Genomic DNA, 24,101 nt, shown 5'->3' on the forward strand with positions numbered 1-24,101 from the left:
GATTCATTTATATAATTTCTTTGATCGAAGTCATATTGCTTGTCTTTCTAATCTGGTAAGTCAAACTTTCTTTCACACTAAGAACTCATTCACACTTCCGGAGATATCATCATCATTTAATACATGCTGGGAAAATTTTACATCACTTATCTGCACTTTTCTAAGAACTCATTCACACTTCCGGAGATATCATCATCATTTAATACATGCTGGGAAAATTTTACCAATTTGAACCGAATATTCACCATTTCTTGACGATTCATTTATATAATTTCTTTGATCTTCTGGATTCACCAATTTGAACCGAATATTCACCATTTCTTGACGATTCATTTATATAATTTCTTTGATCGAAGTCATATTGCTTGTCTTTCTAATCTGGTAAGTCAAACTTTCTTTCACACTAAGAACTCATTCACACTTCCGGAGATATCATCATCATTTAATACATTTAATGCATTTGCACTTTTCTAAGAACTCATTCACACTTCCGGAGATATCATCATCATTTAATACATGCTGGAAAAATTTTACCAATTTGAACCGAATATTCACCATTTCTTGACGATTCATTTATATAATTTCTTTGATCATCATCATTTAATACATGCTGGGAAAATTTTACCAATTTGAACCGAATATTCACCATTTCTCGACGATTCATTTATATAATTTATTTGATCTTCTGGATTCACCAATTTGAACCGAATATTCACCATTTCTTGACGATTCATCATAATTTAATCATCATTTAATACATGTCGCAAAGGGAACCATAAATGGAATGCATTTGCACTTTTCTAAGAACTCATTCACACTTCCGGAGATATCATCATCATTTAATACATGCTGGAAAAATTTTACCAATTTGAACCGAATATTCACCATTTCTTGACGATTCATTTATATAATTTCTTTGATCATCATCAGTTAGTACATGCTGGGAAAATTTTACCAATTTGAACCGAATATTCACCATTTCTTGACGATTCATTTATATAATTTCTTTGATCTTCTGGATTCACCAATTTGAACCGAATATTCACCATTTCTTGACGATTCATTTATATAATTTCTTTGATCGAAGTCATATTGCTTGTCTTTCTAATCTGGTAAGTCAAACCTTCTTTCACACTAAGAACTCATTCACACTTCCGGAGATATCATCATCATTTAATACATGCTGGGAAAATTTTACATCACTTATCTGCACTTTTCTAAGAACTCATTCACAATTCCGGAGATATCATCATCATTTAATACATGCTGGGAAAATTTTACCAATTTGAACCGAATATTCACCATTTCTTGACGATTCATTTATATAATTTCTTTGATCTTCTGGATTCACCAATTTGAACCGAATATTCACCATTTCTTGACGATTCATTTATATAATTTCTTTGATCGAAGTCATATTGCTTGTCTTTCTAATCTGGTAAGTCAAACTTTCTTTCACACTAAGAACTCATTCACACTTCCGGAGATATCATCATCATTTAATACATTTAATGCATTTGCACTTTTCTAAGAACTCATTCACACTTCCGGAGATATCATCATCATTTAATACATGCTGGAAAAATTTTACCAATTTGAACCGAATATTCACCATTTCTTGACGATTCATTTATATAATTTCTTTGATCATCATCATTTAATACATGCTGGGAAAATTTTACCAATTTGAACCGAATATTCACCATTTCTTGACGATTCATTTATATAATTTATTTGATCTTCTGGATTCACCAATTTGAACCGAATATTCACCATTTCTTGACGATTCATCATAATTTAATCATCATTTAATACATGTCGCAAAGGGAACCATAAATGGAATGCATTTGCACTTTTCTAAGAACTCATTCACACTTCCGGAGATATCATCATCATTTAATACATGCTGGGAAAATTTTACCAATTTGAACCGAATATTCACCATTTCTTGACGATTCATTTATATAATTTCTTTGATCATCATCAATTAATACATGCTGGGAAAGTTTTACCAATTTGAACCGAATATTCACCATTTCTTGACGATTCATTTATATAATTTCTTTGATCTTCTGGATTCACCAATTTGAACCGAATATTCACCATTTCTTGACGATTCATCATCATTTAATCATCATTTAATACATGTCGCAAAGGGAACCATAAATGAAATGCATTTGCACTTTTCTAAGAACTCATTCACACTTCCGGAGATATCATCATCATTTAATACATGCTGGGAAAATTTTACCAATTTGAACCGAATATTCACCATTTCTTGACGATTCATTTATATAATTTCTTTGATCATCATCATTTAATACATGCTGGGAAAATTTTACCAATTTGAACCGAATATTCACCATTTCTTGACAATTCATTTATATAATTTCTTTGATCTTCTGGATTCACCAATTTGAACCGAATATTCACCATTTCTTGACGATTCATCATCATTTAATCATCATTTAATACATGTCGCAAAGGGAACCATAAATGGAATGCATTTGCACTTTTCTAAGAACTCATTCACACGTCCGGAGATATCATCATCATTTAATACATGCTGGGAAAATTTTACCAATTTGAACCGAATATTCACCATTTCTTGACGATTCATTTATATAATTTCTTTGATCGAAGTCATATTTCTTGTCTTTCTAATCTGGTAAGTCAAACTTTCTTTCACACTAAGAACTCATTCACACTTCCGGAGATATCATCATCATTTAATACATGCTGGGAAAATTTTACATCACTTATCTGCACTTTTCTAAGAACTCATTCACACTTCCGGAGATATCATCATCATTTAATACATGCTGGGAAAATTTTACCAATTTGAACCGAATATTCACCATTTCTTGACGATTCATTTATATAATTTCTTTGATCTTCTGGATTCACCAATTTGAACCGAATATTCACCATTTCTTGACGATTCATCATCATTTAATCATCATTTAATACTTGTCGCAAAGGGAACCATAAATGGAATGCATTTGCACTTTTCTAAGAACTCATTCACACTTCCGGAGATATCATCATCATTTAATACATGCTGGGAAAATTTTACCAATTTGAACCGAATATTCACCATTTCTTGACGATTCATTTATATAATTTCTTTGATCATCATCATTTAATACATGCTGGGAAAATTTTACCAATTTGAACCGAATATTCACCATTTCTTGACGATTCATTTATATAATTTCTTTGATCTTCTGGATTCACCAATTTGAACCGAATATTCACCATTTCTTGACGATTCATCATCATTTAATCATCATTTAATACATGTCGCAAAGGGAACCATAAATGGAATGCATTTGCACTTTTCTAAGAACTCATTCACACTTCCGGAGATATCATCATCATTTAATACATGCTGGGAGTATTTTACCAATTTGAACCGAATATTCACCATTTCTTGAAGATTCATTTATATAATTTCTTTGATCATCATCATTTAATACATGCTGGGAAAATTTTACCAATTTGAACCGAATATTCACCATTTCTTGACGATTCATTTATATAATTTCTTTGATCTTCTGGATTCACCAATTTGAACCGAATATTCACCATTTCTTGACGATTCATCATCATTTAATCATCATTTAATACATGTCGCAAAGGGAACCATAAATGAAATGCATTTGCACTTTTCTAAGAACTCATTCACACTTCCGGAGATATCATCATCATTTAATACATGCTGGGAAAATTTTACCAATTTGAACCGAATATTCACCATTTCTTGACGATTCATTTATATAATTTCTTTGATCATCATCATTTAATACATGCTGGTAAAATTTTACCAATTTGAACCGAATATTCACCATTTCTTGACTATTCATTTATATAATTTCTTTGATCTTCTGGATTCACCAATTTGAACCGAATATTCACCATTTCTTGACGATTCATCATCATTTAATCATCATTTAATACATGTCGCAAAGGGAACCATAAATGGAATGCATTTGCACTTTTCTAAGAACTCATTCACACTTCCGGAGATATCATCATCATTTAATACATGCTGGGAAAATTTTACCAATTTGAACCGAATATTCACCATTTCTTGACGATTCATTTATATAATTTCTTTGATCGAAGTCATATTGCTTGTCTTTCTAATCTGGTAAGTCAAACTTTCTTTCACACTAAGAACTCATTCACACTTCCGGAGATATCATCATCATTTAATACATGCTGGGCAAATTTTACATCACTTATCTGCACTGTTCTAAGAACTCATTCACACTTCCGGAGATATCATCATCATTTAATACATGCTGGGAAAATTTTACCAATTTGAACCGAATATTCACCATTTCTTGACGATTCATTTATATAATTTCTTTGATCTTCTGGATTCACCAATTTGAACCGAATATTCACCATTTCTTGACGATTCATTTATATAATTTCTTTGATCGAAGTCATATTGCTTGTCTTTCTAATCTGGTAAGTCAAACTTTCTTTCACACTAAGAACTCATTCACACTTCCGGAGATATCATCATCATTTAATACATGCTGGGCAAATTTTACATCACTTATCTGCACTGTTCTAAGAACTCATTCACACTTCCGGAGATATCATCATCATTTAATACATGCTGGGAAAATTTTACCAATTTGAACCGAATATTCACCATTTCTTGACGATTCATTTATATAATTTCTTTGATCTTCTGGATTCACCAATTTGAACCGAATATTCACCATTTCTTGACGATTCATTTATATAATTTCTTTGATCGAAGTCATATTGCTTGTCTTTCTAATCTGGTAAGTCAAACTTTCTTTCACACTAAGAACTCATTCACACTTCCGGAGATATCATCATCATTTAATACATGCTGGGAAAATTTTGCATCACTTATCTGCACTTTTCTAAGAACTCATTCACACTTCCGGAGATGTCATCATCATTTAATACATGCTGGGAAAATTTTACCAATTTGAACCGAATATTCACCATTTCTTGACGATTCATTTATATAATTTCTTTGATCTTCTGGATTCACCAATTTGAACCGAATATTCACCATTTCTTGACGATTCATTTATATAATTTCTTTGATCGAAGTCATATTGCTTGTCTTTCTAATCTGGTAAGTCAAACTTTCTTTCACACTAAGAACTCATTCACACTTCCGGAGATATCATCATCATTTAATACATGCTGGGAAAATTTTGCATCACTTATCTGCACTTTTCTAAGAACTCATTCACACTTCCGGAGATATCATCATCATTTAATACATGCTGGGAAAATTTTACCAATTTGAACCGAATATTCACCATTTCTTGACGATTCATTTATATAATTTCTTTGATCTTCTGGATTCACCAATTTGAACCGAATATTCACCATTTCTTGACGATTCATTTATATAATTTCTTTGATCGAAGTCATATTGCTTGTCTTTCTAATCTGGTAAGTCAAACTTTCTTTCACACTAAGAACTCATTCACACTTCCGGAGATATCATCATCATTTAATACATGCTGGGAAAATTTTACATCACTTATCTGCACTTTTCTAAGAACTCATTCACACTTCCGGAGATATCATCATCATTTAATACATGCTGGGAAAATTTTACCAATTTGAACCGAATATTCACCATTTCTTGACGATTCATTTATATAATTTCTTTGATCTTCTGGATTCACCAATTTGAACCGAATATTCACCATTTCTTGACGATTCATTTATATAATTTCTTTGATCGAAGTCATATTGCTTGTCTTTCTAATCTGGTAAGTCGAACTTTCTTTCACAATAAGAACTCATTCACACTTCCGGAGATATCATCATCATTTAATACATGCTGGGAAAGTTTTACCAATTTGAACCGAATATTCACCATTTCTTGACGATTCATTTATATAATTTCTTTGATCATCATCATTTAATACATGCTGGGAAAATTTTAACAATTTGAACCGAATATTCACCATTTCTTGACGATTCATTTATATAATTTCTTTGATCTTCTGGATTCACCAATTTGAACCGAATATTCACCATTTCTTGACGATTCATCATCATTTAATCATCATTTAATACATGTCGCAAAGGGAACCATAAATGAAATGCATTTGCACTTTTCTAAGAACTCATTCACACTTCCGGAGATATCATCATCATTTAATACATGCTGGGAAAATTTTACCAATTTGAACCGAATATTCACCATTTCTTGACGATTCATTTATATAATTTCTTTGATCATCATCATTTAATACATGCTGGGAAAATTTTACCAATTTGAACCGAATATTCACCATTTCTTGACGATTCATTTATATAATTTCTTTGATCTTCTGGATTCACCAATTTGAACCGAATATTCACCATTTCTTGACGATTCATCATCATTTGATCATCATTTAATACATGTCGCAAAGGGAACCATAAATGAAATGCATTTGCACTTTTCTAAGAACTCATTCACACTTCCGGAGATATCATCATCATTTAATACATGCCGGGAAAATTTTACCAATTTGAACCGAATATTCACCATTTCTTGACGATTCATTTATATAATTTCTTTGATCATCATCATTTAATACATGCTGGGAAAATTTTACCAATTTGAACCGAATATTCACCATTTCTTGACGATTCATTTATATAATTTCTTTGATCTTCTGGATTCACCAATTTGAACCGAATATTCACCATTTCTTGACGATTCATCATCATTTAATCATCATTTAATACATGTCGCAAAGGGAACCATAAATGGAATGCATTTGCACTTTTCTAAGAACTCATTCACACTTCCGGAGATATCATCATCATTTAATACATGCTGGGAAAATTTTACCAATTTGAACCGAATATTCACCATTTCTTGACGATTCATTTATATAATTTCTTTGATCATCATCATTTAATACATGCTGGGAAAATTTTACCAATTTGAACCGAATATTCACCATTTCTTGACGATTCATTTATATAATTTCTTTGATCTTCTGGATTCACCAATTTGAACCGAATATTCACCATTTCTTGACGATTCATCATCATTTAATCATCATTTAATACATGTCGCAAAGGGAACCATAAATGAAATGCATTTGCACTTTTCTAAGAACTCATTCACACTTCCGGAGATATCATCATCATTTAATACATGCTGGGAAAATTTTACCAATTTGAACCGAATATTCACCATTTCTTGACGATTCATTTATATAATTTCTTTGATCATCATCATTTAACACATGCTGGGAAAATTTTACCAGTTTGAACCGAATATTCACCATTTCTTGACGATTCATTTATATAATTTCTTTGATCTTCTGAATTCACCAATTTGAACCGAATATTCACCGTTTCCTGACGATTCATCATCACTTAATCATCATTTAATACATGTCGCAAAGGGAACCATAAATGGAATGCATTTGCACTTTTCTAAGAACTCATTCACACTTCCGGAGATATCATCATCATTTAATACATGCTGGGAAAATTTTACCAATTTGAACCGAATATTCACCATTTCTTGACGATTCATTTATATAATTTCTTTGATCATCATCATTTAATACATGCTGGAAAAATTTTACCAATTTGAACCGAATATTCACCATTTCTTGACGATTCATTTATATAATTTCTTTGATCTTCTGGATTCACCAATTTGAACCGAATATTCACCATTTCTTGACGATTCATCATCATTTAATCATCATTTAATACATGTCGCAAAGGGAACCATAAATGGAATGCATTTGCACTTTTCTAAGAACTCATTCACACTTCCGGAGATATCATCATCATTTAATACATGCTGGGAAAATTTTACCAATTTGAACCGAATATTCACCATTTCTTGACGATTCATTTATATAATTTCTTTGATCATCATCATTTAATACATGCTGGGAAAATTTTACCAATTTGAACCGAATATTCACCATTTCTTGACGATTCATTTATTTAATTTCTTTGATCTTCTGGATTCACCAATTTGAACCGAATATTCACCATTTTTTGACGATTCACCATCATTTAATCATCATTTAATACATGTCGCAAAGGGAACCATAAATGGAATGCATTTGCACTTTTCTAAGAACTCATTCACACTTCCGGAGATATCATCATCATTTAATACATGCTGGGAAAATTTTACCAATTTGAACCGAATATTCACCATTTCTTGACGATTCATTTATATAATTTCTTTGATCATCATCATTTAATACATGCTGGGAAAATTTTACCAATTTGAACCGAATATTCACCATTTCTTGACGATTCATTTATATAATTTCTTTGATCTTCTGGATTCACCAATTTGAACCGAATATTAACCATTTCTTGACGATTCATCATCATTTAATCATCATTTAATGCATGTCGCAAAGGGAACCATAAATGAAATGCATTTGCACTTTTCTAAGAACTCATTCACACTTCCGGAGATATCATCATCATTTAATACATGCTGAGAAAATTTTACCAATTTGAACCGAATATTCACCATTTCTTGACGATTCATTTATATAATTTCTTTGATCATCATCATTTAATACATGCTGGGAAAATTTTACCAATTTGAACCGAATATTCACCATTTCTTGACGATTCATTTATATAATTTCTTTGATCTTCTGGATTCACCAATTTGAACCGAATATTCACCATTTCTTGACGATTCATCATCATTTAATCATCATTTAATACATGTCGCAAAGGGAACCATAAATGGAATGCATTTGCACTTTTCTAAGAACTCATTCACACTTCCGGAGATATCATCATCATTTAATACATGCTGGGAAAATTTTACCAATTTGAACCGAATATTCACCATTTCTTGACGATTCATTTATATAATTTCTTTGATCATCATCATTTAATACATGCTGGAAAAATTTTACCAATTTGAACCGAATATTCACCATTTCTTGACGATTCATTTATATAATTTCTTTGATCTTCTGGATTCACCAATTTGAACCGAATATTCACCATTTCTTGACGATTCATCATCATTTAATCATCATTTAATACATGTCGCAAAGGGAACCATAAATGGAATGCATTTGCACTTTTCTAAGAACTCATTCACACTTCCGGAGATATCATCATCATTTAATACATGCTGGGAAAATTTTACCAATTTGAACCGAATATTCACCATTTCTTGACGATTCATTTATATAATTTCTTTGATCATCATCATTTAATACATGCTGGGAAAATTTTACCAATTTGAACCGAATATTCACCATTTCTTGACGATTCATTTATATAATTTCTTTGATCTTCTGGATTCACCAATTTGAACCGAATATTCACCATTTCTTGACGATTCATCATCATTTAATCATCATTTAATACATGTCGCAAAGAGAACCATAAATGGAATGCATTTGCACTTTTCTAAGAACTCATTCACACTTCCGGAGATATCATCATCATTTAATACATGCTGGGAAAATTTTACCAATTTGAACCGAATATTCACCATTTCTTGACGATTCATTTATATAATTTCTTTGATCATCATCATTTAATACATGCTGGGAAAATTTTACCAATTTGAACCGAATATTCACCATTTCTTGACGATTCATTTATATAATTTCTTTGATCTTCTGGATTCACCAATTTGAACCGAATATTCACCATTTCTTGACGATTCATCATCATTTAATCATCATTTAATACATGTCGCAAAGGGAACCATAAATGGAATGCATTTGCACTTTTCTAAGAACTCATTCACACTTCCGGAGATATCATCATCATTTAATACATGCTGGGAAAATTTTACCAATTTGAACCGAATATTCACCATTTCTTGACGATTCATTTATATAATTTCTTTGATCATCATCATTTAAAACATGCTGGGAAAATTTTACCAATTTGAACCGAATATTCACCATTTCTTGACGATTCATTTATATAATTTCTTTGATCTTCTGGATTCACCAATTTGAACCGAATATTCACCATTTCTTGACGATTCATCATCATTTAATCATCATTTAATACATGTCGCAAAGGGAACCATAAATGGAATGCATTTGCACTTTTCTAAGAACTCATTCACACTTCCGGAGATATCATCATCATTTAATACATGCTGGGAAAATTTTACCAATTTGAACCGAATATTCACCATTTCTTGACGATTCATTTATATAATTTCTTTGATCGAAGTCATATTGCTTGTCTTTCTAATCTGGTAAGTCAAACTTTCTTTCACACTAAGAACTCATTCACACTTCCGGAGATATCATCATCATTTAATACATGATGGGAAAATTTTACATCACTTATCTGCACTTTTCTAAGAACTCATTCACACTTCCGGAGATATCATCATCATTTAATACATGCTGGGAAAATTTTACCAATTTGAACCGAATATTCACCATTTCTTGACGATTCATTTATATAATTTCTTTGATCTTCTGGATTCACCAATTTGAACCGAATATTCACCATTTCTTGACGATTCATTTATATAATTTCTTTGATCGAAGTCATATTGCTTGTCTTTCTAATCTGGTAAGTCAAACTTTCTTTCACACTAAGAACTCATTCACACTTCCGGAGATGTCATTAACATTTAATACATGCTGGGAAAATTTTACATCACTTTTCTGGATTCACCAATTTGAACCGAATATTCACCATTTCTTGGTTTGCTTCTGCAATATGGTTTGCTTCTCCCCAATATGGTTTGCTTATGCAAATCAGTCGCAAAGGGAACCATAAATGGAATGCATTTGCACTTTTCTAAGAACTCATTCACACTTCCGGAGATATCATCATCATTTAATACATGCTGGGAAAATTTTACATCACTTATCTGGATTCACCAATTTGAACCGAATATTCACCATTTCTTGACGATTCATTTATATAATTTCTTTGATCGAAGTCATATTGCTTGTCTTTCTAATCTGGTAAGTCAAACTTCCTTTCTAGTTCTCAATAAGTTTAAGACTATAGTTTGATCGATATTCTAACACCCCCACTTAGACTTGAGCTGATTGCGTAGAGTCTGTTCCCATCAAAACTGCTGTGAATGTTTCCAGTTTGGAAACGGGTAAGGACTTTGTGAAGATGTCCGCTGCCATTTTGTCTGTAGGAACGTAATGAATTGAAATAGTCCCATCCTCCGTCTTGTCACGAATGAAGTGGAACTTTGTCTCGATGTGCTTGCTCCTCTTGTGCATGACTGGGTTTTGGCAAAGTCTGATACAACTTTGGTTGTCCTCTCCAATTGCTATTGGACGTTTCTGTTGGATGCCAAAATCCTCTAGAAGTTGTTTCAGGTAGAGTGCTTCCTGAACTGCTGCTGCCATGCCCTGATATTCTGCTTCTGATGAAGAAAGAGCAACTGTGGCCTGCTTCTTGACACCCCAGCTGAGTGCTGCGCTACGTCCGTTGAGCTTGAAGTAATAGCCCGTTGTTGATTTTCTGTCGTTCACGTCTCCAGACCAGTCTGCATCACTTTCCCCCACTAAATCATAACTAGCCTCTTTTGTGTAAGTAAGTTTTAAGCCTTTTGAACCTTGAAGATATCGCAGAAGTCGTTTTCCGCACATCCAGTGTTGATTGGTAGGTGCATTCATGTGTCTGGACAGAATGTTGACTGTGAACATGATGTCTGGCCTCGTCTGTTTGGCCAGATACAGAAGTGATCCAACCAAGCTTCTGTAGATCCTCTGGTCCACTTCTCCGTCTCCGTTCTGTGCTGTCTTAAGTTTCAAATTCAAATCAGCTGGAGCTCTTGAGGGTTTGCATTGATCCATTTGAAACCGCTCAAGCATTGTTTCTATGTAGCGTTCTTGGTCGACTGTGACTTTGCCCTCTTCTCGTCTGATTCTTAGACCCAGAAACCAGTGTAGTCTCCCTCTGTCTTCCACGTGAAAGGTTGCTTCTAGTGCCTTCTTGACATAAGAGACCACTGTCATACTTCTTGATGCTACTATGATGTCGTCAACCCAGACCAAGATGAAGGTGTGATCCTCTGCCTCTGATCTTGCAAACAAGCAGTGATCGTTCCTGCTTCTGGTGAACCCCTGTCTCAGTAGGAAGTTTGCCAGCTCTTTGTACCAGTTGTTAGCAGCCTGTTTCAAACCATAAATTGATTTATTTAGTCGACATACTAACTTCTCCCCATCTGATCCGCATTTTACAAACTCCTGTGGCTGTTCCAGATACACTTCTTCCTCGATTGGTGAGTGCAGGAAAGCAGTCTTGACATCAAATTGGTGCATCACGTGGCCCTGCTTCGCTGAGAGTTGAAGTAGAATCCTGAATGTCTTCGGCTTACAGGTAGGCGCAAAAGTCTCAAAGTAGTCCAGTCCTTCCACTTGTTTGAAGCCTTTCGCCACATAGCGCGCTTTGTATTTGTCCACTTGACCACTGGGTCCCAATTTCACTTTGTAGACCCATTTGCCCGGTATGACGTCCCTGTCTGTGGCTGGTCTCACTAGGTTCCAAGTCTCGTTGTCTTGGAGTGCCTTGACCTCGTCCTTCATTGCCCGGTGCCACTGGTCCCAATCGTCACCTTGCTTGGCTTCGTAAACTGTTTTGATTTCCACATAGTCGCCCTCAATCACAGCAAGAGGGGTCCTGACTTCTCCAAAAAATTGCGGAACATTCCTTGCTCGTGTTCCTCGTCTGGGCTCTGCTCTGTCCGCGTGTTCCAGTGCATCTTCATTGAAGCCAACTGTCTCTAACTGTGAGAAGTCTTCTGTGTCACTGTCTTCCAGTGAATCTGTGTCTCTGTGACTCCCTCTTGTTGCAGTAGATTCTTCATCTAGTGCTGTTTCTCCAACATCCGAGGGCTCTTGTCTCAGTGTTGTTTCTTGAGTATTCACGCTCCCTGCGTCATGCCACTCCTCCTTTATTGCAGTAGATCTGTCCTGTCGTTCTCTGTTGTCATCGTCCTGATGACCATCATCTGGGTGCCAGATTCCCAGTTCCGACCCATCATCTAGTAGGTCAGCCGTTTCTTTGTTGTCAGGGATTGAGCCCACTTCAGACTCCTTGATGATCACATATTGAACTGCCATCACCTTGCGTGTGTTGGGTATGTACACCAGGTATCCATTTTCTCCTTCGGTGTAATCCACAAACTTTCCTTCCAGTGCCTTGGGTTCAAGTTTGCTGACTTCTCTGTCCCTCTTCCTCATGAAGACTTTGCAACCAAAAATAGATAATTTACTAATTGGAAGCTTAGGCTTTATACCTCTCATCAGCTCTGCTGGGCATTTTTCTTCTCCTCGTATCACAACCAAGTTTCTGATCCTTGCTGCGTGAAGAACTTTCTTTCTAATTCTCAATAAGTTTAAGACTATAGTTTGATCGATATTCTAATACCCCCACTCAGATTTGAGCTGATTGCGTAGAGTCTGTTCCCATCAAAACTGCTCTGAATGTATCCACTTTGGAAACGGGTAAGGACTTTGTGAAGATGTCCGCTGCCATTTTGTCTGTAGGAACGTAATGAATTGAAATAGTCCCATCCTCCGTCTTTTCACGAATGAAGTGGAACTTTGTCTCGATGTGCTTGCTCCTCTTGTGCATGACTGGGTTTTGGCAAAGTCTGATACAACTTTGGTTGTCCTCTCCAATTGCTATTGGACGTTGGATGCCAAAATCCTCTAGAAGTTGTTTCAGGTAGAGTGCTTCCTGAACTGCTGCTGCCATGCCCTGATATTCTGCTTCTGATGAAGAAAGAGCAACTGTGGCCTGCTTCTTGACACCCCAGCTGAGTGCTGCGCTACGTCCTTTGAGCTTGAAGTAATAGCCCGTTGTTGGTTTTCTGTCGTTCACGTCTCCAGACCAGTAGCATCATTTTCCCCCACTACATCATAACTAGCCTCTTTTGTGTAAGTAAGTTTTAAACCTTTTGAAAATTGAAGATATCGCAGAAGTCGTTTTTCGCACATCCAGTGTTGATTGGTAGGTGCATTCATGTGTCTGGACAGAATGTTGACTGTTAACATGATGTCTGGCCTCGTCTGTTTGGCCAGATACAGAAGTGATCCAACCAAGCTTCTGTAGATCCTCTGGTCCACTTCTCCGTCTCCGTTCTGTGCTGTCTTAAGTTTCAAATTCAAATCAGCTGGAGCTCTTGAGGGTTTGCATTGATCCATTTGAAACCGCTCAAGCATTGTTTCTATGTAGCGTTCTTGGTCGACTGTGACTTTGCCCTCTTCTCGTCTGATTCTTAGACCCAGAAACCAGTGTGGTCTCCCTCTGTTTTCCATGTGAAAGGTTGCTTCTAGTGCCTTCTTGACATCAGAGACCACTGTCATACTTCTTGATGCTACTATGATGTCGTCAACCCAGACCAAGATGAAGGTGTGATCCTCTGCCTCTGATCTTGCAAACAAGCAGTGATCGTTCCTGCTTCTAGTGAACCCCTGTCTCAGTAGGAAGTTTGCCAGCTCTTTTTACCAGTTTTTAGCAGCTTGTTTCAAACCATAAATTGATTTATTTAGTCGACATACTAACTTCTCCCCATCTGATCCGCATTTTACAAACTCCTGTGGCTGTTCCAGACACACTTCTTCCTCGATTGGTGAGTGCAGGAAAGCAGTCTTGACATCAAATTGGTGCATCACGTGGCCCTGCTTCGCTGATAGCTGAAGTAGAATCCTGAATGTCTCCGGCTTACAGGTAGGCGCAAAAGTCTCAAAGTAGTCCAGTCCTTCCACTTGTTTGAAGCCTTTCGCCACATAGCGCGCTTTGTATTTGTCCACTTGACCACTGGGTCCCAATTTCACTTTGTAGACCCATTTGCCCGGTATGACGTCCCTGTCTGTGGGTGGTCTCACTAGGTTCCAAGTCTCGTTGTCTTGGAGTGCCTTGACCTCGTCCTTCATTGCCCGGTGCCACTGGTCCCAATCGTCACCTTGCTTGGCTTCGTAAACCGTTTTGGGTTCCACATAGTCGCCCTCAATCACAGCAAGATGGGTCTTGACTTCTCCAAAAATTCCTTGCTCGTGTCCCTCGTCTGGGCTCTGCTCTGTCCGCGTGTTCCAGTGCATCTTCATTGAAGCCAACTGTCTCTAACTGTGAGAAGTCTTCTGTGTCACTGTCTTCCAGTGAATCTTTGTCTCTGTGACTCCCTCTTGTTGCAGTAGATTCTTCATCTAGTGCTGTTTCTCCAACATCCGAGGCCTCTTGTCTCAGTGTTGTTTCTTGAGTATTCACGCTCCCTGCGTCATGCCACTCCTCCTTTATTGCAGTAGATGTGTCCTGTCGTTCTCTGTTGTCATCGTCTTGATGACCATCATCTGGGTGCCAGATTCCCAGTTCCGACCCATCATCTAGTAGGTCAGCCGTTTCTTTGTTGTCAGGGATTGAGCCCACTTCAGACTCCTTGATGATCACGTCTTGAACTGCCATCACCTTGCGTGTGTTTGGTATGTACACCAGGTATCCATTTTCTCCTTCGGTGTAATCCACAAACTTTCCTTCCAGTGCCTTGTTTTAACTCTGATGTGGTAGGTATTTTATTCGCTTGATCTTAATTACCACACTAGAGCTAAACCTATATTATTGTAGCGACCTTAATTGCGTGCTAGAATAAGTCTCAGTATATGCTCACAATGTTCTTTGCTAATTTCCAAATCTATGTGTTATTTGCTAGAAAATAAAATTGATTAGATCCAAAGATTAATTAGTGAATAGACAGAAAGGATAGAGCACAATTAAGGGGTAAATCTTACTTGAAAATATGGTGGGGTATCTAATCTTAATCAATAAATTGAATCCATCTTACTGCTGGATGTGTACATTACTCTAACTCTATTTTTGCTATGAAATTAGCAGACTTACAATCGCTGCTGATATTTCCCTCTTAGCTGAGGAGTAGAAGTTTCGCTCTAAGAGCAGTGAAAGGAAGAGAGAGAGAATTTTTTGGTGAAATTCAGGCGGCTTAAGTTGCGCTGGTTGAGTTGGAGAACTGATTTCCTTCAGCAGCAAGCTCTAGGCTCGTGCGTGTTTATACATGATTCAACACGACTAAAAAATCACAAGACTTACGACTAGCTCCGAATCAATTCCTAGGTCATTCGTGGAGCCGACTATTACTCGTCTTTAGTCATATATTCGTTTCAGGCTTGCTGCTGAAGAACGGCCTGGATAGCTTCAGTATCCTTCACTTAGTACGCGTATTAATAGCGGCAGTGAATCAGCCGGTATGGCCTGCTCCATAGTGTATTAAATAATACACAGCAGTATTTGGCTATGAATAATGTATTCATTCACTCAACGCAATTTACGCAGCATAGCTCTCTCTTAATATTCCGTCAGTTTAGACTAAGTCTAAAGTGTTCACAAAGTCGACGGTTAAATAATTATACTCTCTGTAGTATCGGTAATTGCGGCGGCAATTATCCAATTAGCAATACTACAGCTCACCCCGGTTTAAAGAAGAGAAAAATTGTGCTCTATCGTACAAAGTTTACATTAAGAGTATTAAGGAACAATAATAGTTTTCACAAGGAGTTGCAAAGTAGAAAGCAACACGTTAAAAGTTTACAACTTTGAGATACTGATGAGGGTTACTAGGTATAAAATTTTAAACAAATTTGCAGTTTACATATTAGTTTACAAATTGAGACTGGATAGCAAATACACCAGTTATGAGACTAATAAGATTTAAGAACCGGTTGGTGATTAAAAGTAGAAATACTAGAATATATGCTCGTTGGAGAAGTTTACAAAAGTTAAGACTATTAAGATCAATGGACAGCAATGATACTGTGCGACAAAATTAGTAGCCTTTAAATGGAAAATTTCATGAGACACATAAATAAAGTAATAGTGAAAGAGTTGGTAGGTTACAAGTACAGCAAAGACGAAAATGAGTCTTCAAATATTAATGTGAAAGGAAGTTTACAAAATCAGAAATCAATGTTAATTGTTCTTTATAAATTTTAGCGCTTTCAATTCTTTTGCAAGGCTTTGATTGGCTTCAATGAGCTCATTTGACTTCTTGATTAGAGTCTTCAGCTGGGTATCTCTAATCTCCAAGGTTTTCGAGCAAACAACCAACTTTTTTCTCATTAATTCTTTCTCGTTGTTGGTTGTTTTTGCGGAAATTTGGAGAGTGCTCAGTTGGCTCTGAAGGTCTGCCAGTGCATTCTCCGACTCCCACAGTTGTCTCCGGAATGTGGAGTTCTCAACCACTAAATCTGTAGTGGAAATTGTTTCGGCCATATTTGCGGTGTTTTCAGGGAAGGCTGTAAGGTTTGAAAAAGGGACGTGAATCCTACAGCCTAGCGTCTTGTGAGCTACTTCATAAGACCTTTCGTTGGCATTTCTGGAGCGAAGTCTCCACAGGTTCATTGCTGGTACCAACGAAAAGTCAGGGATCACCGGTAGGGTGTCGGTGGGAACAGTGATCGTCTGGCCGGTAACTTTATTTTTAATCACTGTTTCCTCTGACAGACACCATTGGTTACAGTCCATTGTGAGGGAATAATCCAACGACTTAACGAATTTCGGATTATTGTCTAACGGATGCATCTCTCTCATCCGTTGATGCTCCAGCCTCTCTTCCTTCAAAGGAAAATCTCTTCCCTTGGGCAGTCCGTCGTCTATGGAACTGTGAATAGGCTGAACAGGTGCTTGATGAGAGTTGCTTTTATGTCCAACTGTGGTTTGTTGATGTTGATGGGGCTCATGCTGTTGTCGGTATTGTTGTTGATGTTGGTGTTGATGTTGTTGTTTATGTTGTTGTTGTTGTTTGTTGAAATGACCACGTTGACGCGGATGGATTGCTCTAGGCTTCTTTGCTAGAGGTGGAAGATCACTCATCCAGTTTGTGATGGGGTCATACTGCTCCGCTGGCAGTGTGGGGGTTGTGATTTGGTAGGATCTTTTCGACATCTTGTCAAACATAAATAAAAATACATTTACAAAGAAAGGTTAAAACGAAATTTAGCTGTGCTGAAAAGAAAACAATCGTACTTTCTAACGTACCAACAAAATCATACTCTTAGAGTACAGGAATACAATCACACATTACGTGCAGAATCAATTTTTGCGAAGCTCCCACCGGGGTGGAAAGAAGGAAAAGAAAAAATTGGAGGAATTGAAATGTGGAAAACAATCTCCGTTTTGAAAATCGGATTATCCTATTAACCAAAAAATTATTTGTTTAAAGCTTTGAATCAGATTGTGTCAGATTTAACTGACTAAATCGGGTTTCGGACCTCGTGGCTTCCCTCCGTGCGACGACCCGCGCAGCTGGGTTTTTCTTTGTGTTGCAGTATATACCTGCTAGTGATGAAGGGTCGTTAGATGAGGAGGAGGAGGAGGACTTCTATGAGGAGGCCAACAGAGAGGGTGATGACGAAGGAGAGAAGAATAAGAATTGGGAAATGAATGGGGTGCATTGTTTAGGAATTTTCCGACCAAACGTCGTGGGGGTTGATCTTCTTCAAACAAATGGGGCAATTTTGTTTCTCTTGGGCACAGGGATTACACACAAAATGTCCAAGGTTCTGGTGACATTTTATGTGCGGGTGAGTGGAGGAGGTGACACATTTCTTTATTTGGTTGCAGCAAACACATCGATAATAAAAACTAAGGGATATCGTATAAATGTGGCGGAGGCAAAGGGGGCAGTTTGGTTGGGAGGAGTGTTTTAGTAAGTTAGTTCTGCAATCAGTGCAAACTAGGTGGGGGGGTTGGTCTCCGTCGGAAGGGTGCAATTTTTTCCAGCATGACGTAATTCGTAAACAAATGGGACATTCATCACGATATTCGACAATAGGGGGGCGTGATGAGTTCTGGAGGGGAAAAACTATTCGAAAGGATAAACAATTTCCCATTTTAAAAATCTCGAGATGGATAAATAGTTTCGTTATTGAAGTTGTTTGGGGGATTTAATTGATTTAATTTCAATAAGAGCGATTTTTCGATTTTCAAAAAGAAATTCCAATGGGGTGAAAGAGGGGTTAGAATTTTCGTTAAACTTTGTTGGGTATCAATATTAACATAATAAATTATTAAGGAAGGGGAGGTATAGTTGTCAGTCTCTATAAAGGAACGTTTAATGTCAGTTATTCTGACTAAATGCTGGTTTAGGTGAAAGATCATAATTAAATTAATTTATTGGTTTCTGTTGAGATATTTCTAGCACATTTGGATTCGTTTTCGAGTAGGTAAAGGAAATAGTTCCAGTAAACTGAAGTGGGGTAGACTGAGAGGGTTGATTTTTTCTGGGTTGTGACGTTCTTCAGGTTTACTAAAATAAATGCTTGAAGGGAAGGTTCAATTTCGAAGGTTTTCACGAAACTACAAATTTCAACTAATTCTTGGTTTAAAAGGAAAAACGTGATTTAAAATAAGCAAAGAGGGTACTTAATTGTCAATTCAGCGTTTGAATAAAAAGATAAGAATAGGGCTATTTCGAGTATCTGGGGGTGACTAATTTTTAAATTTATATAGTGATTTAGAATACTGTGGGGTTGTCGAATGTAAATTATGAAGGAGTTATGGGTGGTGGATAATCCAAGGATAATATATTTTATGTTATTTAATTTAAGGGTAAGGGATCTATTCTGTATGTTAATCATTACCAGTTGGAGATGTCAATGGGGATCTGATCTAAGTTTTGCTCTGAAAGCATCAAAAAAAAGTTCCAATAAGGGGAAAAAGCTGGGATTGTTATTGAACCTTCGTCCCAAGAGTCTACAAAATCAAACAAAACTTCTAGAGTGGGGGTTACTTGATAGGGAAAATGGATAGTAAAAGAACGATTAATCTGATAAGGTCTTACTAAACTGCCTTGATAGTAAAAGTACATTCCAAAACGATAATTTCGTGCTGATAGATTCCGAAGTGTTTGCAATGTACTTGTGAATACGTTTGAATCTCTGAAACGTTTAAGAAATAAGGCAAAATTTGTTAAAACGTATAAAATAGACAATAAATTAATCAGTTCCCGAAGGGACTACTGAGGATCGGGGTGCCTCATTTTATAGAAGAAAGTGGATGTTGTTTCCTAAATCGAGTAGACCATATTCACAATCAAGTAAAAATTCCTTAAGAGTATAAAATTTTTCGTGGTCTGAATAAATTAATATGTCTACTAAGTCAGAAAATTTTGGTGCGCTAACTTTTAAATGCACTAAATTTTCATAAGCAGGTGTAAAAGAGTAATATATATGTCCATAAAATTCGTGAAACTTGATAAATAAACCTTTATGGTACTCGGATACAAAAAGATAATTAAAGTTTTGCATCTCAAAACATAATGCTGAAACAGTTAAGTTAGGCTAATAAGAGTTGATTAAGTGTGATGAATTAAGTATAAAAAGACAAATTTGATGACTGAATTATGGGGGAGCAATTGCATTTACTTCTTGCTCAGTAGGAACTTTAGGGTAAAGATGTGGTATTTCTAGCATAGGAGGTGATGCCACTTCAGGGGCAGTGAGTGGTGACAATTCAATTTGACTGTTATCGTGATAGATGTTATTATCTGGTGTATGCTTGAGGTATCGACTTCTGTTTGGTTCATTGTTTGTACTGTTATCAGAGTTTTCATCATCTTTAGGTGTTTGATAAATTGATGTTACAATGGAAAGTAGAAACAAATTGTACGAGGCTCCTAGTAATGTTTTCCAAAAACCAATAGTGTTTTTTGACAGTTTTTGTATCTCGAAAGCTCTTAAAATAAAAATTACGACATCGATCAAGAACTTGATTAACATGAAACATGCAAATAAAATTCCGGCTCTTTCTATATAATAGCCAATTTCTCCAAAAGTGCTCTTAAAGTGATCAAGGAAAAAGGATGGTGACAACATTGAATCTAAGTATAGTCGATTATTGAGGCCTGCGGCGCGATAGATATCGCGTTGACTATTGTCTACATGTGAGTTTTGAAGCACTGTTCGAGAAATCTTTTTCAAAACTGAATTAGATGCGGATTTGTGTAAAATTGTTCTCCAAAAATCTTTCAACTGGTTTACTGTGTAAATACCAGCACAACGAGAATCATAGTCTGGGATTTTTTGAATATAACCAATTTGTTGTGGAGCAAAAACAGCGGGCGGTTTAAAAGGAACTGGCGCCGGCATCAACTGATACCAAGAATTATTATTATCTAAATCAAGTTGAAACAAGTTTTTGAAAGTATCTGTACAGTCTATTTCATTTGCAAATGGAAATGTTTGGCGCGTAATAGGATTAACAAACATAGTTTTTCCGTCATAAAAGATCGGAATACGGTCGTAACAGCGATCAAGTACTTTAAGCGGTGAAATTTTCTTTGGACACGGATATAGAAAACCTATAACACCTTCAATTTCTAAGAACATTGAACGATTTCCGGTTAGCATGTATCCGGCCAATCTATTGTTTTCGTAAGACAATGCATTGATCATTTGGATTTGAGTGCGTCTGAGCTCGCACATATTTTGTAAAATAAGGAAGTCAGACTGTTCCAAATCACGATAGACCTTATACATCATGAAATTAATTTTCATACGCATATGAGCATCATAATCGATAGTGTCTTTTCCAACGTTTTCAAGAATTTTTTTATGATTTCCAAAATGTTGGCTACCAACTAGCTCGTTTTTAGGTGTCTCGTAAAAACCGTTCACCCTTATTTTGTTGTCGGTGCCGACTTGCATTTTGTAATAATTAACATTATTTTTTGAAATTACGGTTTTTCCCGTATTCATATCAAATCCGCCTGTAAAAGAAACAAATAAATCATCAAAGTTTGTGATAAACAAAGGAGTAGGCTTTCCACAAATATAAGTTCTTTCATTATTTATCCTCAGTTTTATGTCTCGCGTGTGGTCTATTTTCATGTTGTTTTGCAATCGATAAACATCATTTTGCATGTCGTGCGTACTTATGATGTAGTATTGTGGAGGATCGGGTTCGTTTGTGAATTTTATCATTTTTGCAACTTGAGTGAAAAGTTTTGTAACAAGGCAATTTTCTGGCACATCCCATGAGTAAGCGAAGGGGTCTAGTGATGTTGTTTCACAACCTCCTTCCTTGAGTTCGCATGGAAGTTTTAATCCTAATGGGGTGAAAACTGATTTTGTTTCCTGATCAACTTCGAGTTCAACTCTTTGCATTTGTGTTTCAAAGGAAAAAAGTTTTACTTCTCCTGAGGAAGAGCAATCTGTGTTATCTTCTAAGTGGTCGTCCTCATTCAGACCACCGTGTGTGTATTGGTGTTTTAAAACTTCATTTGAAATTTCTAACTTATAAGTTCTATCGTACTCTGTTATTGCAATTTTTCCTGTTTTGTTTGCACGTCTGCATTCTTCTGGCGTTACTATGACGTCAGTTGTAAGAGAAATTTGGTCATATGCTAAAGAAGAGTGCGATAAAAATCCACAGTGCCATCTTAAAGCTTGCGATTTTACTCGACACATCACTGCCTCTACTTTTGTTCTGTATGATCTTTGATACAGTGTGACCGTTGCAGGTGCAACTTTTATATTTTCCGGCTTAATGTTGCATTGAGCTACTTGATTTAAAGCGTACATTTTGCTTTCTTTCATTTTTGAACAGTCATAATGAACAACTTTTAACGTAGGGGAGATGTCATCCAACTCATTCCTAACTGAGGGTCTACAAAAAGATACAACAATAAAGACAAACAAAATAGTTAAATATTTATAAAGGAAGTTATTGTTTTTCATAATAACTTTTTTTTTAGTGATCGACTGAGTTTTTGGTTTTTTCAGTGTCAGAAAGCTAAGAGTAAGTCTGGAAGAAGTAAGAGAAAAGGTCTCGGAAGTTAATTTTCCGATGATTTGAACCTTTAAAGTAAAGATATAATGTAAGATTTAAGTAAATCCCGCTTGATAGCGATTAGTAAGTTTTTTCAATCGTCCCGAAATTCGACGATCGATTCGAGATGAACGTTGATCATCCGAGGGAGTTGGGTTGGCTTCGGGTGATTGTGCACGGATTTGGGTTCTAACAGGGCTGACTCTAATGTCAGGTGGATCTGCAAAACGAATACGTGTTTCGGGGTATGGGGTAGAACTTCTAGTTCTACTACGACTACGGTCATCAGGTGTTTGTGTGTTATCTACAAACGTAGTTGAAAAACCTTCTTGAAATCCTGAGTCAGGTTTTGTTATTGTGGTATTGTTATCTTCAATTGTTTTTTCATGATTATTTTCATTGTGTATGTTATCCGTATTACTTGTAAAATTGTCTACGGGGAAAAATTCAGTTTCAGTAAAGGGTTGTTGAAAGGAAAATTTATCCACTGGCTTATTAAGTTTTTCAACTTGTTTATTCATTAGATTTTTGTAGAACGGTTGGAAGTTTTCATTCCTTAAACCATAGTCAACAACTAATTCTGAAATTGTGTTTTCGATTGGGAAGTACTCAATTAGATGGTTTCTATGAGCAACTTTTTTGACAGTTTTGTTTGCAACAAGTTCTATTTCGTAATTTACATTTGTCAATTTTTTTGTTACTTCATACGGTCCTGATCTTAGTTCATGTAACTTTTTGGATTTTCCGTCCTCGAATGAATGATTTTCCATTAACACTAGTTGTCCTACGTCTAAAGGCTTACCTAGTTTATCTTTGTTTCTGTTTTGATGTGCTTTGGAGTTAACTTCTAGGCTTCTGTTGTATGCAGTTTTGTAATTTTGTTTGAATTGATTTTCACGAGCAAGCAATGAACTACTTAGTTTCGGTTTTAGTAGTTTATCTATCTGTTCGTTGTTGCTACTTTGTTCTGAATGCTTGTGGAGTGGTAAATCTTTGCAGAAATCTGAATTACAAGTTAGATTGGAAGACCTTAATAATCCTAATTTCAGCGAAAGGGGAATTTGGGGCTTTTGGCCAAAAATGATTTCGTAGGGTGTTAATCCTGTACTAGTGTTTGCTGTTGTGTTATGAGCAAACGCGAACTTTGGTGCTAAGTCACTCCAATTACGATTAGCTTGTTCAAAAATGATTCGGAAATGTGTGCCAAGATGTTTGTTTTGGATCTCAACTTTTCCGTTGGTCCAGGGAGAGTATGCTGTTCTAGGAGCATGCGTAATTCCAAGTTCATG

At 36.0% G+C, this 24,101-nt stretch overlaps 1 protein-coding gene across 6 annotated transcripts in view; it reads right to left on the reverse strand.

Annotated features, from left to right (window-relative positions):
* LOC142348133 (uncharacterized) overlaps window positions 1-24,101 on the reverse strand; it is an 84,229-nt gene that overhangs the window by 41,419 nt on the left and 18,709 nt on the right. The gene's annotated exons all lie outside the window — the stretch shown is intronic.

Source organism: Convolutriloba macropyga, chromosome 10 (assembly GCF_964194025.1).
Source record: "Convolutriloba macropyga chromosome 10, txConMacr16.3, whole genome shotgun sequence".
NCBI lineage: Eukaryota > Metazoa > Xenacoelomorpha > Acoela > Convolutidae > Convolutriloba > Convolutriloba macropyga.